The following is a 14,463-nucleotide window of genomic DNA, read 5'->3' as shown; positions in this document are numbered from 1 at the left end:
TATTATACTATACCTGCATAGGTTTACTCTAAAGTTTCAGAGACACGACTGGCTTAAAACAGGATGATTTCTGAACTTTTCAGGAAGCTTCCGGGATAATTCAGGAAGGTTACTGACTTTTAGCGGAAAACATTCCTGGTTTTTGTAAGGTCTTTTACCGATAGAAATTGGGCACATTAGCTGCCCATTATTTTCCGGGAACGTTTCTGAATCGTTTTTACAGTGCAGTGATAATGATCATTAGTAGAGAACTCAAGTCAGTAAACCATTGCATACTTTTGAGTGCTTTGCTTTACATGGACTTTATACTGGTATGAATCAGAAATAGCTGTCAAACATGTTACATTACTTACGTTTTCATTTATTTTGTACTTATAGAAGCAATGTGGTTCCTGTTGGGCATTCTCCGCTACAGGCTCATTAGAAGGTCAACACAAGAGGAAAACCGGCCAACTGGTGTCTTTGAGTGAACAGAATCTCATTGACTGTTCTCGAGGAATAGAAGGTAAGCTACCAACAATTTGAATAGTCACTGTAAACTTGACAGTCAATCAATTTGTTATTAATATAGTTGAATATGAGGATTTGTGAAACCTACAACCTATGGTAAATGGAAAATGGTCAAAAATACTTAAAAAGGAGAAAACTACACAAATAATGTTCGAATTGTCAAGAAAATATTGCATCTTGTTAGTTTCAGACGGAATAAAAACTTATATGACCAAAAATAAAGCGAGCCATAAAAAACTTGTTAAAGCCATGGTTAAATGAGAAAGGAACAAAAATGCTTTGCTTTAAAATGTTATTAAAATGGAAGTAAAAAACGTAAATGCCATAAATTGCGAAAAAACTGCTGCATCATTTTAACAACAGTTACAATGAAAATTCAAACGGACAAAAATAAAGTAAGTGATCAAACTTTTCATTCATAAGCTCATTTCTTTTATATTGAAAAAGGCGTTCCTTGTAACGCCAAAACACGTGTCTGCAGTAATCTGCAATTTGTGCTATTTGATGTTGTTATTTCTTATTTTATTTTTTATGTGCACAAAGGTATTAATTTAACTCCACTCGTTAAAGGCGTTAAATGAAAAATGAGCAGGAATGCTTTGTAATAAAATGTGATTAAAATGAAAAAGCAACACAAATAAAGCACTAATTGTCAAGAAAATGCTGCATGCAGTTAATTCAGTCACAAGAAACATTTATAGGAACAAAAATAAAGCATGTGATAAAAAGTCTCTTACAAAGGTTAAATGAAAAAGTAGGTATTAAAAATGCTTTGTATTAAAATACTAGTATGATTAAAAGTAGAAAACAACGTAAATAAAGAGCAAATTGTTATGAAAATGCAGCTTTTTCTTGACAGTGGGGTTGTTTCCTTCAGTCAAAAGTACTACTTTTAGTCACTGAAATTGATAGAATAAGCAAAGAAAATAACATGGACCCAGAAAATTCTTTCATTTTCCCAACAGTTATTTTTTAATTAATTTTTTAAAATGTCCGATTTTTTCAAATAAGGCGTGGTCTTGATGACGTCACAAATGACGCTCTTTGGCGCATTTTGAACCGCGTTTCCACGTTATGATAATCAAGAAGCGAATTAAAATTCCGCTCTGGCTCTTGCTATCAACCATATCGTTGCCAATACACGTGAGTAAAGATGCGAATTAAATATTTTGCTCTGTGAATGGCAATACAGAATGGCATTTCATCATTTGTGATGTCATCGGCAAGAGATGCAATTAATGAAAGCGCACCGATTTAAGTAATTTTTTAAAAATATTAAACTTAAACAAATTATTTTAAAAACTGTTTAGATCCTATGTTTTTAAGCATGTTCTTTCAGAAAAAAATACTTTTAAAATTTTGGAAACGACCCCATTGCTGTGCTTTATTTATGTTTATGTTCAAATTTTCTTTCTTTCTTTTTTTTTTCATTTTAATCATAGAACCTAGGTTGCTGTGAGATACATTGTTCAATGCAACAGTCGAAATCGCAAGTAATCTGACTGCATCGTCTTTCTTCATTCGGATGAGAATTTTCGTTTTCATTCTGTTTGCTAATTTTGATGGTAGATAATGAGCGTAATTGGATAATATGATGAGGATGTGAGCGAAGTATAGAGGGTTCCATGACAACGGTATTTGACAGAGTATTGCGCATTGATCGATGAGACACACCCTGCCGTATGAGTAAATAAATGCGCCTAAAACGCTCTGGTACCCTAATTGTGTATTACTCGTATTATAGGCAATTATGGCTACCACGCCATATTTTCCTAAGTTCGTCTGCTTTCTGATTCGATTTTTATAATTATTTTCCTGGCAACTATGTGTATTTTCGATCATTTATTTAATATTAAGCATCCGCAAAAAACCGTTAATTAAGTTGATTGAGATAGGCACTTTGTACATTAGTAATAGTTACATAGAAATTTAGTTGTTCTGTAGTAGTTATTTAAAACTAGAAGTTATCCCGCACACAAAACAGCTAATTGCTTTCAAAACGGATATTTTCAGTTAATTTGAAAATTGTCTTCTTTTTCTTTCTTTCTTTCTTTTTTTTTTTTTTTTTTTTTTTTTCTGAGTCAAATGAGTGTTTTATCGTTCAGCAGAAGTAAATGGACAAAACTGCTTTAGGGTGTTAAAAATCAGTCAATAACAGTTAAAGTACATTACTTTACGTTAAGTTAGGCAGTGCTGGTCTCTTTTAAAACAATACTTTACTTACGATTTGGAGAGAAAAACTCATTCTGAAGCACTTCTGAATTCTATTTTTGTTTCTTTGTATTCATATATGAGTATTTCTGTCATTCAGGGACGGATATATACTGTAACGGATTCGGTGCGGCTTCCAACTTTCTTGAAAGGATGACACAGTTCTTGATTAAAAAAATACAGGAAATTTATTTACACTATGTACAGGAAAAAGCGTCAACAACTGCTAAATTATTCATCAGCAATTAAGCAATTATCACACAACACCGTAAACTCAACGTTTACACACGTATTTACTTCCAAATACGAAAACAACACAGCGAAATGCCTCGCTATAAACAGAGCTAATACACACTCTCAGTACAAATTCTCAATCGAAACTCCCTTTTTATCCATCGCTAACGGCTTATATACACACCGAAAAGAAATCTCTCAAATATTCCAGACGGTTCTGGAAAATAGTAGACCGTTATCAAATTTTATCAATGAACAAAAAAGAAATAGCGGGGTCGTATACTTTAGCCGAATGAAAAGGGGTTGTATATTCATTACGGGAAACTATTTACAGGTTACGTTACTACAATAATTACTATTTACAGAATTTGTAACATTGCCCTCTTCCTAAGGACTGCACGTCCCGGGCAGTACAATCCCCAGAAAGGGTGCAAACTTCTATCACAAGTTCACAAATACACACATTAAATAATAACCAATAATGCATAGGAAACACAATAATAACAAGAAATATTACTAAACATTAAAAGCAAAAAAATTATCTACAACTTTTATGTTATCAACCATGGTTGTTTACGTAATACTCATGAACTATGGCCATAGTATGGGGCTAACCGATCATAATGTACAACCCTAGGTTTTGCATTAGGTGATTTTTGGATCCTCACTACGACGTCATTTAGTCGGTTAAGGACTTTGTAGGGTCCATCCCAATGCGACTGCAATTTGGGTGACAGACCTTTCCGTCGGATGGGATTCCATAACCAAACCTTGTCGCCTTCGTTGAATTCATGTCCAGTAGACCTTGTAACGTATCGGGTCTTCATCTTCTCCGCCGCGATGTTGATTCGCTCTCGTGCGACGTTATGAACGTCTTCCAACCGGGCCTGGAGATCCTGGATGTACTCCTCAGGCGATGCAGGCGCATCCGGAGGACGACCGAAGACGAGATCACAAGGTAGCCTTAGCTCTCGTCCGAAGAGCATCTGAGATGGAGCATATCCGGTAGTCTCGTGGACAACACTGCGGTAGGCCAGCAGGAACAAAGGTAGCTTCTTGTCCCAATCCTGTTGATTTCTGGATACCATAAGCGAGAGATTATTTAGGATTGTGCGGTTAAATCTCTCCACCATGCCGTCCGATTGTGGGTGTAGTGGTGTTGTCCTAGTTTTCTCAATTCCGAAAATTTTACATAAGCCCTTAAACACAGCAGAGATGAAATTCCTCCCTTGATCGGAATGAATTTGCAAAGGTGTTCCATATCTCGAGATCCAATGTTGGACTAGAATATCTGCTACGGTGGTAGCCTCTTGATCTGGAATGGGATATGCTTCCGGCCATTTGGTGAAGTAGTCGATGGAAACAAGAATGTATTTGTTCCCATCAGCAGTTCTTGGTAGAGAGACCCAGGATGTCGATCCCAATTCGTTCGAAAGGAGCTCCAACGTTGTACAGATGTAGCTTCCCTCCTCTTCTCTTCTTCGGTCCTTTACGAGCAGCACAGGCGTCACAAGAATGGCACCACTTCTCCACGTCATCCTTCGCCTTGCTACAGAAGAAGCGTTCCCGAACTTTATTGAGGGTTTTCAAGACACCAAAATGTCCTCCAGTCGCAATACTATGTATTTCTTTCAGAACATCTGAAATCCTTGATCGGGGAAGTAGTAACTGCCACCTAGATGTTTTGCCGTCGTCAGATTCCCATTTCCGGTGTAGCACGCCGTTCCGTAAATGGAGCGAGTTCCATAAAGCCCAGTATCTTTTTGTTGCAGGACTAAAGATGGAAACGTCCTGCCAGCTAGGTCGCCGACTGTCACTTTCCATGAACTCCAAAATTGGTTTTATATCGGGGTCTTCAAGTTGATCTTTTCGAACTTGGTCGTCACTCCATGGATCAGGTTCTGATGATATTGGAGTCGCTGTCACCTGATAGGCGGTAGGGCTAGTCGTTCCATACTGTTTCTCGATTCGGGAACAATAATTGCAGTTCTCAGGACAGGGTCTCCTTGATAAAGCGTCTGCATGACCGTGAGACAACCCTTTTCGGTGCTTGATCTCCATGTCATATTCCTGGAGCCGCTGTATCCACCTGGCTATCTGGCCTTCTGGATTCTTGAAGTTCAAAAGCCAAGTTAACGAGGCCTGATCTGTCCGAAGCAGAAATTTTCGGCCGTAGAGGTAGTGATGGAAATGTTCTACAGCTTTCACTATGGCCAGTAACTCCTTTCTGGTGACGCAGTAATTTCGCTCCGACTTTGATAAGCATTTGCTCCAGTAAGCGATGACATGTTCATTGGCGTCTATTTCTTGGGATAAAACAGCTCCGATGCCTTCGTGGCTCGCATCAGTGTCTAGGATGAAGGATTTTCCATGCTGAGGATATGAGAGAATTGGCGTTGATGTTAAAGCCTCCTTCAGTCGTAGAAATGCATCTTCGCATTCTTTGGACCATTCAAACTTTTGCTTGCTTTCCGTCAGTTTATGCAAAGGTCGTGCAATGTTGGAAAAACCCTTCACAAACTTCCTGTAGTACGTACAGAGCCCCAGGAAACTTCGCAGCTGATGGATGTTTTTGGGACGACTCCAACTCTTGACCGCAGATACCTTTTCTGGATCGGTTTGTACACCCTCAGAAGAGATGATGTGACCAAGGTAGTTCACTTCCCGGCGGAACAAATTACATTTGGACGGGCTTAACTTCAGATTGGCTTCCTTAAGCTTTTGCAGCACTTTCCTAAGATTAGGCAGATGTTCATCGAAGCTGCGTCCCATGATGATGATATCGTCTAAGTAGACCAGAAAGGATTCGTAGGAAAGTCCTCTTAACACTGTCTCCATAAGACGCTCGAACGTAGCTGGTGCATTGCAGAGGCCGAAGGGCATCACTTTAAACTGCCATAAGCCTTGTCCAGTTGTAAACGCTGTCTTCTCTCGGTCATCAGGGTGTATCTCAACCTGCCAGTAGCCGCTGTTCAAGTCCAGGGTCGAAAACCACTTGTGTCCGGAAAGAGTGTCCAAGGTGTCGTCTATCCGTGGAAGAGAGTGAATGTCTTTCTTGGTGATTTCATTCAGCCGTCGGTAATCGACACAAAATCTGGTGGAGCCATCTTTCTTTCGGACCAAGACGATGGGAGAGGCCCAAGGACTGGACGAGGGTTCGATGACATCATTCCCCTGCTTCTCTTTCAGGAGGGTCTCAACCTCTTCCTTCTTGGCGAACGGTAGTCATCTTGGATGCTGTTTAATAGGAAAGTGTTCTCCAGTGTAAATCCTATGCTGCGTTAAATTCGTACGGCCAACATCCTCTGATGTAGATGAAAACTGATGCTTGAAGTCGTCCACCAATTGTTCCGCAGCAGTTCTTTGATCTTTCGATAATGACGCACTCCCAATTAACTTCGATGTCAAGGACCCAGAAGACACAGTCTCGGGGAAATTGATTCTTCTAATGATGCAGTTTACTGGAGTACAAGTTGCCAACACTTTACCCTTTCGGATATTCCTTGGCCTTTCACTCACGTTGGCGATTCTCACAGGAATTACATCCTTAGAAAGGTCCACAAGCGTAGATGCTACCAGCACTCCTTTTAGGTTATTGTTTAGGTTAGGGTATTCAATGAGGCCGAATCTAAAGCTGTTGTTTTCTTCAATGGAGCCAGGTATCAATGATTCTGACCTTGAGGGAATCGATAAATCTGTTTGGGCTATTATTTGATGAGCGGACTTTACATCGCTTTCTGCGGGGAAAACGGCTATGTCTTCTCTCGTCGAGTGCAGCTCATTAGTCTTGAAGTCGAGGTTGAAGTCATACTTCCTTAAAAAGTCCAATCCGAGAATGAAGGGGTCCGTGATATCAGCAACGAATGCCGTATGATGGTAAGTGGCATTTCCAAACACAATTTCTAAGTTTATTTTACCTTCAATCTCGATCTTGTCACCTGTCACAGTTTGGAGGGTAACACAGGGCGGCGTCCATAGAATGTTGAGTCCAAATTGACGAGCCACATCTGTTCTAATGATTGTAACATTGGCTCCAGTGTCAATAATCAGTTCGCAGGGAAACCCGTTTACATATGCGTAAACAAACAGTCCATTACTGCCGCCACTCGTCGATGAAATCTGGAAAACTTTAAAATGGGGCTCATTCCAACTTGGCGACCTCCGCCCCGCGAGATTGCCATGGCTTAGTTTTCCTGGACCTGAGAGGGAGAGGTGCTCCTCCCTCTGGTTTCTTGGCGAGCTTCATAGTTTCTTCGTAAGTGACCCTCGCCGCCGCATTTCCAGCACTTAAATGGTTGTCGATTTTGGTCCTTGGGAGCCGAAATCCTTTTGAGGGTTCCTGCAATTTCTTTCATTTGCTTTTCAAGTTCATCAAAACGTGACGAAACCGGATCAAGCTCATCAGTTTTCACGCCGCGGATTGAATGGCGATCCTTGCGGGCTGCTTGCTGAGCGGCCTGCAACTTCATCGCATACACAACAGCAGAATTCAGGTCTTTGACATCCGCCATCCGTAGCACTTTCTGGATTTCCGGACCTCGAACCCCGTCGATGTAGTAATTGAGTGCCAGGTTGTCTCGAACATCCGCAGGGCAGTCGCAAAAAGCAAGATGAGACAGTCTCTCGATGTCCGCCGCAAGCTCTTGCAGGGTTTCCCCGGTTTTCTGGAAACGGGACTTCAACTGGAGTCGGCCGAAATCTTTCTGGCACTTCTCACCGAAGTGAAGCTCCAACGCAGATGTGAGGGCGGCGAAATAAAGGCGCTGGCCGTCCGGAAGGGTCTGAAGGATGTCCGTTGCATCACCTCTCAGGGATGCTGCAATATGGCAGGCCTTGGTAGCAGAGTAACATCCGTTCGCTTTCGCCACTATCATGAATTGAGTTTTGTATACCTGCCACGAAGTTTTCCCATCATATGTGGCAAGTTTAATGGACGGTCGAGCAACCGATGTGGGAGCGCCAAACTGTACAGAGCAGCTTTCCGCGGTCGCCAATCTCCTTTCCAGGTCTTTAAAGATGTCTTCTTTAAGTTGATGAAATTTTCTATCTTCTTCTTCCAATTTATTTTCTACAGCATTGCATCGGCCTTCAACGGTACTCAATTTTCTTCAAATTTCTCTTTGATTTTATTTTCCACTGCGATGAATCGGCCTTCAACTGCTTCAAACTTTCCTTAAATAGCATCAACTCGATGCTCTATCTCATTAAATTTATTTTCCATCAGTCTTTACCGAAGTAAGGTCGTTTTTAATTTCCTCTTGGTTAGAAGCTAAATCATTTTTCAGCACCATTAAATCACTTTTGTTTTGTTCTTGATTAGCCGCAATGTAATTTTTTAATTGTTCTTGATTAGCCGCCATATCATTTTTTAATTGTTCTTGATTAGCCGCCATATCATTTTTTAATTGTTCTTGATTAGCCGCCATATCATTTTTTAATTGTTCTTGATTAGCCGCCATATCATTTTTAATTGTTCTTGATTAGCCGCCATATCACCCTTCACAGAGTTGATTGCGTCAAGAAGTTGTTTTAATTGTTCCTCCATTGCACGAGTAATCACCATAAAAATAAAGTCCAAATTCAAAAAGCTTTTATGAAAAAAATGTCCAAAGTCACACTTACTCCAAGAAAGTTCAGAAGAAGCCCAGCGTTAGGCGCCAAATTGTAACGGATTCGGTGCGGCTTCCAACTTTCTTGAAAGGATGACACAGTTCTTGATTAAAAAAATACAGGAAATTTATTTACACTATGTACAGGAAAGAGCGTCAACAACTGCTAAATTATTCATGAGCAATTAAGCAATTATCACACAACACCGTAAACTCAACGTTTACACACGTATTTACTTCCAAATACGAAAACAACACAGCGAAATGCCTCGCTATAAACAGAGCTAATACACACTCTCAGTACAAATTCTCAATCGAAACTCCTTTTTTATCCATCGCTAACGGCTTATATACACACCGAAAAGAAATCTCTCAAATATTCCACACGCTTCTGGAAAATAGTAGACCGTTATCAAATTTTATCAATGAACAAAAAAGAAATAGGGGGGATCGTATACTTTAGCCGAATGAAAAGGGGTTGTATATTCATTACGGGAAACTATTTACAGGTTACGTTACTACAATAATTACTATTTACAGAATTTGTAACAATACTACCATTTAGGGGGGGGGGGTCACGCTGGAGATTGAAGGATTTTGGTTGGAAAAATTTCTGAAATTGCTTGGATGTCAATAAAAAGCACCAAATAGGAATACAGCAGTAGGGTATGAATGGTAATAATTAATTTCATAAGCAATGAAAAAAGAAGTAGTGTTTCAAATATTTACTTTCAAATACAGTAGACCCTCATTTTACGCGGTTTCGATTATACGCGGTTTAAGATTTGACGCCTTTATTTTATTTTACGCGGATGAGTTTCGGTTTTGCGCGGATGCAGCAATGCAAACAAATAACATTTTCCCCTCTTTCAAAATCCAAACTCCTTAAGATTGCAGATTACACGTAATAAACTGCATTTTGCTAATAATCGAGCTTTGGCCGCTGGAGACATTTTAAGCAATTGGTTCCGAAGCACGTTTTAGAAGTAAAGTTATTAAACTTACACAGTTCAGAACTCACTGGAAGAAGAGTTCTTAGGAGTGACAAAGGCGGCCAAAACCAACGAGAATACCGACGTCGGTGACACACAACCGAAAACGTTCACACAGAAAAATTTGAGTCATTCCTAGACAATAGAAAGGATCTGTCTGATTTGTTAGTGAATGAAGATTCTATCATGGAAATGACGCAAGTGGTCATGGATGCGATAATGCTCTGCAAAGAATTACAGAGAAAAACTCCTCTTTATAAACAGAACACGAAATTAATTTATGTTTTCTTTACGCTTGTTGTGCATAAATATCGATATAAGTGCACATTAAACTTATTATACAATTAGTCATCACTAGAATGAAGTTGTTTTTTTTATCTACGGAACATAATCCCTATTTTAACGCTACTATTAGGTATCAATTTACGCGGTTTCGGTTTATGCGGCATTTCCGCGGAACGCAACCTCCGCGTAAAACGAGGGTCTACTGTATAGTAAAATAATTGAAAATATTGCTGCAATCGTTCACATTTTATTCATAAAGCACTAGCTGTACCCGACGCGCGTTGCTACGCCAACAAAAAAATACATCATTATACTGATTTTCATGACAATCGGTTGAACGGGGCAGAAGTTGCTACTCTGCAGTGCCACCTGGTGGCGAGTGGCTTTAATGAACATATTATGCACCTTCTCCGTGGAAAAATACATATATATAGCAATTTTCATAATAATCGGTCCAGGTATCAAGTGAAGCCGTGACTATACTCAAATTTTGTACTCACGCAGTTTGCAAGATCAATCAATCGCTAAAAATATCAAATAGAAAAAGTTTTAAATCCCCCCGTTGCATGAAAAGCCATAAAACAATAAAGAAAGAATTTATTTGTTCAAACTCAAGAAAAATGGCAACAGCTAACTTCTTATCAATGAGATCTTTCACGCATAGACTAATAATAAGAATAGACCGAACTATGGCAACCCTTTTGCTGCTCATAAACCAAACCATGTGACTGGTGGATATCCTAGCAAAAGCGGGCATTGATCATAGCAGACGATCAACGCCGGCGAGAAATAAAATAAATAGAATTGATGATGGAACACGGAAGAATGATCTTTTATGGAGTCCGATTTGTAAATTTGTTATTCTAAGTTGTAAATGTTTTGTTAATATCGTGAGTTTTTCGTTTAGATAGTGCTGTGTATTTTCTTTATTGAATTTCAATAACTCTCTAAGCAATTAAAGATGCAAGCGCCCAAAAAGAATCGGCAAACGGTAAGATTTTTACCTACAATTTCAATTTAAGATACCGATTAGTACATTTTTGCGTTAACGCAAAACGTTTACGCCATCATGTTCACGCCAACGCTGACGTAGCAGTTCCGAATGAAATAAAAATTACTGAAAACTGTGATCAAAAACTAATTACTAATTTCAAAATAATGCATAACTAAAAGAAAAACAGTTCAATCTCTGCACCTGGAAAAAGAAATTATAATAAAAACACATTACATCTTAAAATGTCGAGTGCCAAACTATAGATAATGTTGCCATCTAGCAACCATGCTGCCAAAGTTTTCGCCAAGCCTACCACCAGTCACATGATGTATCCATGAATCAATTTTTTCATCAGCAAGTCTGGGAAAGCTCGGTCTACTCTTATTATTAGTCTATGCTTTCACGCGAATTAATTTCTGCAGCCGATAATTTTATTCGTATTTATCCAATGGATTGTGACTTAAATTGGAATAAAAAAGGAACTATCGATCGGATTTTTTTCGAACTGGTCTATAAACATTCCCAGTACTAAAAATAACAAACGGTGAAAGTTTCAGCCAAATCTGCCGGGTAGTTTTTGAGTTCATGGATGACATACAGACAAACATTCATTTTTATACATATAGATTTGAACGCAGTGTGAATGGATGGTATTGTTGACGATTTAAGAGGAGGGGGAAGGCATGACCACCATGACCATCCCTATGGATCCGCCCCTGCTCTTATCAACATTGAGATTGTTGTGTGGTATTTTTGTTTTATTTTATCAAGCCTACTAGATATTGTTGAATAACAGGGCTGCCAGGGTTTTGGTTTTCCCCCCAAGATCCAGTTCCAAGAACCCCAGTTTTCAATAGCAGAGACCTTGGGTTCTTGGAATTTTCTTCGAAATTCTTGAGGTTTGGGGTTATTCACGAAAAAGCTGCATCTATTTCAGTATGCCATTTGATCTTGGTTATTATCAGGTGTGTCCGAGTTTGGGAGTTTCCCCAAAATCTTGGATATTCGATAGAGACCTTGGAGTCTTGGCATTTTCTTCAAATTTCTTGAGTTTTGGGTTTATTTATGAAAAAGTTGCATCTATTAATTAGTTTTCCAAAAAAAAAAATATATATTTCTGTTATTGTCACTAAAACTTTGGCTGAGCAATCGAGTACACATGCTAAACATTTTTTAAAAGTTTGCGTAAGTTGGAAAATAAATCTCCGCTGTTGCCATGCATGTTATTTCTCTCTTTATGTTGTACTAGTGGTACCCGCACGGCTTTGTCCGTAGTTGAAAATTAAAAGGTTATTCGGTTCGCCTGTATATTTACAAATAATGGATGACGAATTTCTCGCCAATTGGCTATGTTCATTCGCTCTCCCATTCCACGTCATGATAATTTCGTAATTTACTTGCCCATCTTATGATAATTTTGCTCCGGAAAGCGTTCTTAAAATTGAAATAGAAAAAGAACAAAATCGAATGTTCGAAAAATCGCTTCGAGGTGCACATCCCCATGCTACAAACTAACTTTGTGTCGAATTTCATGAAAATCTGCCGAACGGTCTAGGCGCTATGCGCGTCACAGAGATCCAGACATCCTACAGACATTCTCCAGACAGAGAGACTTTGAGCTTTATTATTAGTAAACAAAACTTTCCTCGTTACTTTGATTTATGAAATAAATTTTGCTTAAAAAAATTTAACAGGAAACAATGGTTGCGATGGTGGCCTAATGGATGAGGCTTTCGAGTACGTGAAAAGGAACAACGGTATCGACAAAGAAGAATCTTATCCATATGCTGCGCTGGTGAGTTTTTTCTTTTCTTTTTATGTACAGAAAATATTTTTCAGTTAAAATAGTTCGATGTTTTAGTATCATGTATTTGACATTGTATAGTAATCATGCAAACACTGATACAACTCAACTGTCTTTTTTTTACCTTATTTGAGAATGACCAGGTATAAAGATTAACTTTTTAAAATCATAGCTGAACCTTCAATTCTGTTTACACTGGGGCACTGGATGTGCCACTGGAATCAGTTTTGGAGTAAATATTTATTTTTAAAACTGTTTTGGTGCAAAAAATATATACAGCCGAGGCTTACGCGAGGGATGCGTTCCAAGACTCCTCGCGAAAGTCGAAATTTCGCGTTGTGGAAAAACATACGGAGGGGAGACCGGGGCAAGATGACGAAATCCTTATTTCTTCCGTTTCCCCTCAGTTAACAGCATCTACTGCATACTATAAGGTCTCCTATCCGCTGTTCGTTCAGCAATAGTATAGAGCCGCTGAAATCGCCATATTTGTGTTAGTTCTGAAGCTCTGATTGTTCACCGTTGCCACGATCTAACTTTTATGCATTTGTAAATAAGCTCTGCTACAGATACAGATAAGTTATATCGTGTCTCTTTAGTATTTATGAGTAACTTAGTTTAAATACTACCTATTACCATGAATAAATGTCAATTAATCGCCTTCTTTTATGGCAATGGAAAAAATTCTGTTCAAACAGACAGTCCGGGGCAAGATGACGGACCGAAACGCGGTGCAAGATGACGAGCTCGTTATCTTACCCCGTGTTTCGGAAATTATTAAATTAACTATGTTGTCCATTTTATTAAATCCTGTAAACGCTTATTTGTCTGTGTGTTTGTTGATGCGACCTTGCGCTTCTATCTCCTCTGAAGTTAAAGGACGCATTGAATCAAGGGAGGTTTCGTTCGAAAGCCGGTGACCAGAGGCTATTTATAAACTAGTTGACCAAATGACTAGTTGACTGAATTAAGCCAAGCAAAGAATCTCTTGCTCTGTTGATCATTGACAATCATAAATCTCGCACAACTTTGCAGGCTATCTTATATTGCAGTGAAAAAAAAAAAAAAAAAACATTACCACGCAGTTGGGTTGCCACCCCACACATCGCATCGTCTCTAGCTCCTGATGCGTCATTTCTCTGTCCATTAAAAACCTACTACAGTCAAGCATGTGACAACTTTATGGTCATTCATCTAGGACAAACTATCACAGACAAAAAAAAAAAAAAAATGGTGGGCTTTTGAGCACCGCTTACTTTAAGCCAGCTACAGTTGGAAATGACGATAAAGCAGCGGTTCCCAACCTTTTTGATTGTGCGGCCCACCAGTTTTGTAGAAAACAAGATTGAGGCCCACTAAATACTACACATTACTTGTACAGCCAAAGTTTACTTTCTGGGGGGGGGGGCTATTCATAACTGTTCTTAAGCGTATTAGGACTGAAAGTGCGATAAAAACAAGAGTTCTGGAGATGTTACTCCCCTTTTCTTGTGCAGAAATTAATTGTTCTTGTACAATATATTTATATATATTGCACCACAGATATAAATATACTGTACAAGAACAATTTTCAAAGTAATTTTTAATGAAGAAAATAACTTTATTGCATTCACTTTGCTGGCACAGCTGTAAGGAAACTCAAAAAGAAGCCATCAAAGCTAAAGCTCCATGGGATTCTTGGCGTTTTTTCTCTGCAAGGGAGTTGATATCTGGATTGAAACTAGATAGTTTTGATCTCAAATAATTTGCAACATTCAATGTATTTCTATATTACTTTTGTTTTTTTAAACTGCCATAAAAAGTCTCATTCAAATAGGTAGGTTG

At 38.9% G+C, this 14,463-nt stretch overlaps 1 pseudogene; it reads left to right on the top strand.

Moving 5' to 3' along the window:
• The window catches only part of LOC129222709 (procathepsin L-like), a 43,781-nt pseudogene that overhangs the window by 17,001 nt on the left and 12,317 nt on the right, over positions 1 to 14,463 (top strand).

Source organism: Uloborus diversus, chromosome 5 (assembly GCF_026930045.1).
Source record: "Uloborus diversus isolate 005 chromosome 5, Udiv.v.3.1, whole genome shotgun sequence".
NCBI lineage: Eukaryota > Metazoa > Arthropoda > Arachnida > Araneae > Uloboridae > Uloborus > Uloborus diversus.
The sequence above is the reverse complement of the archived record's forward strand: the minus strand, read 5'-3'. Positions and strand labels throughout refer to the sequence as shown.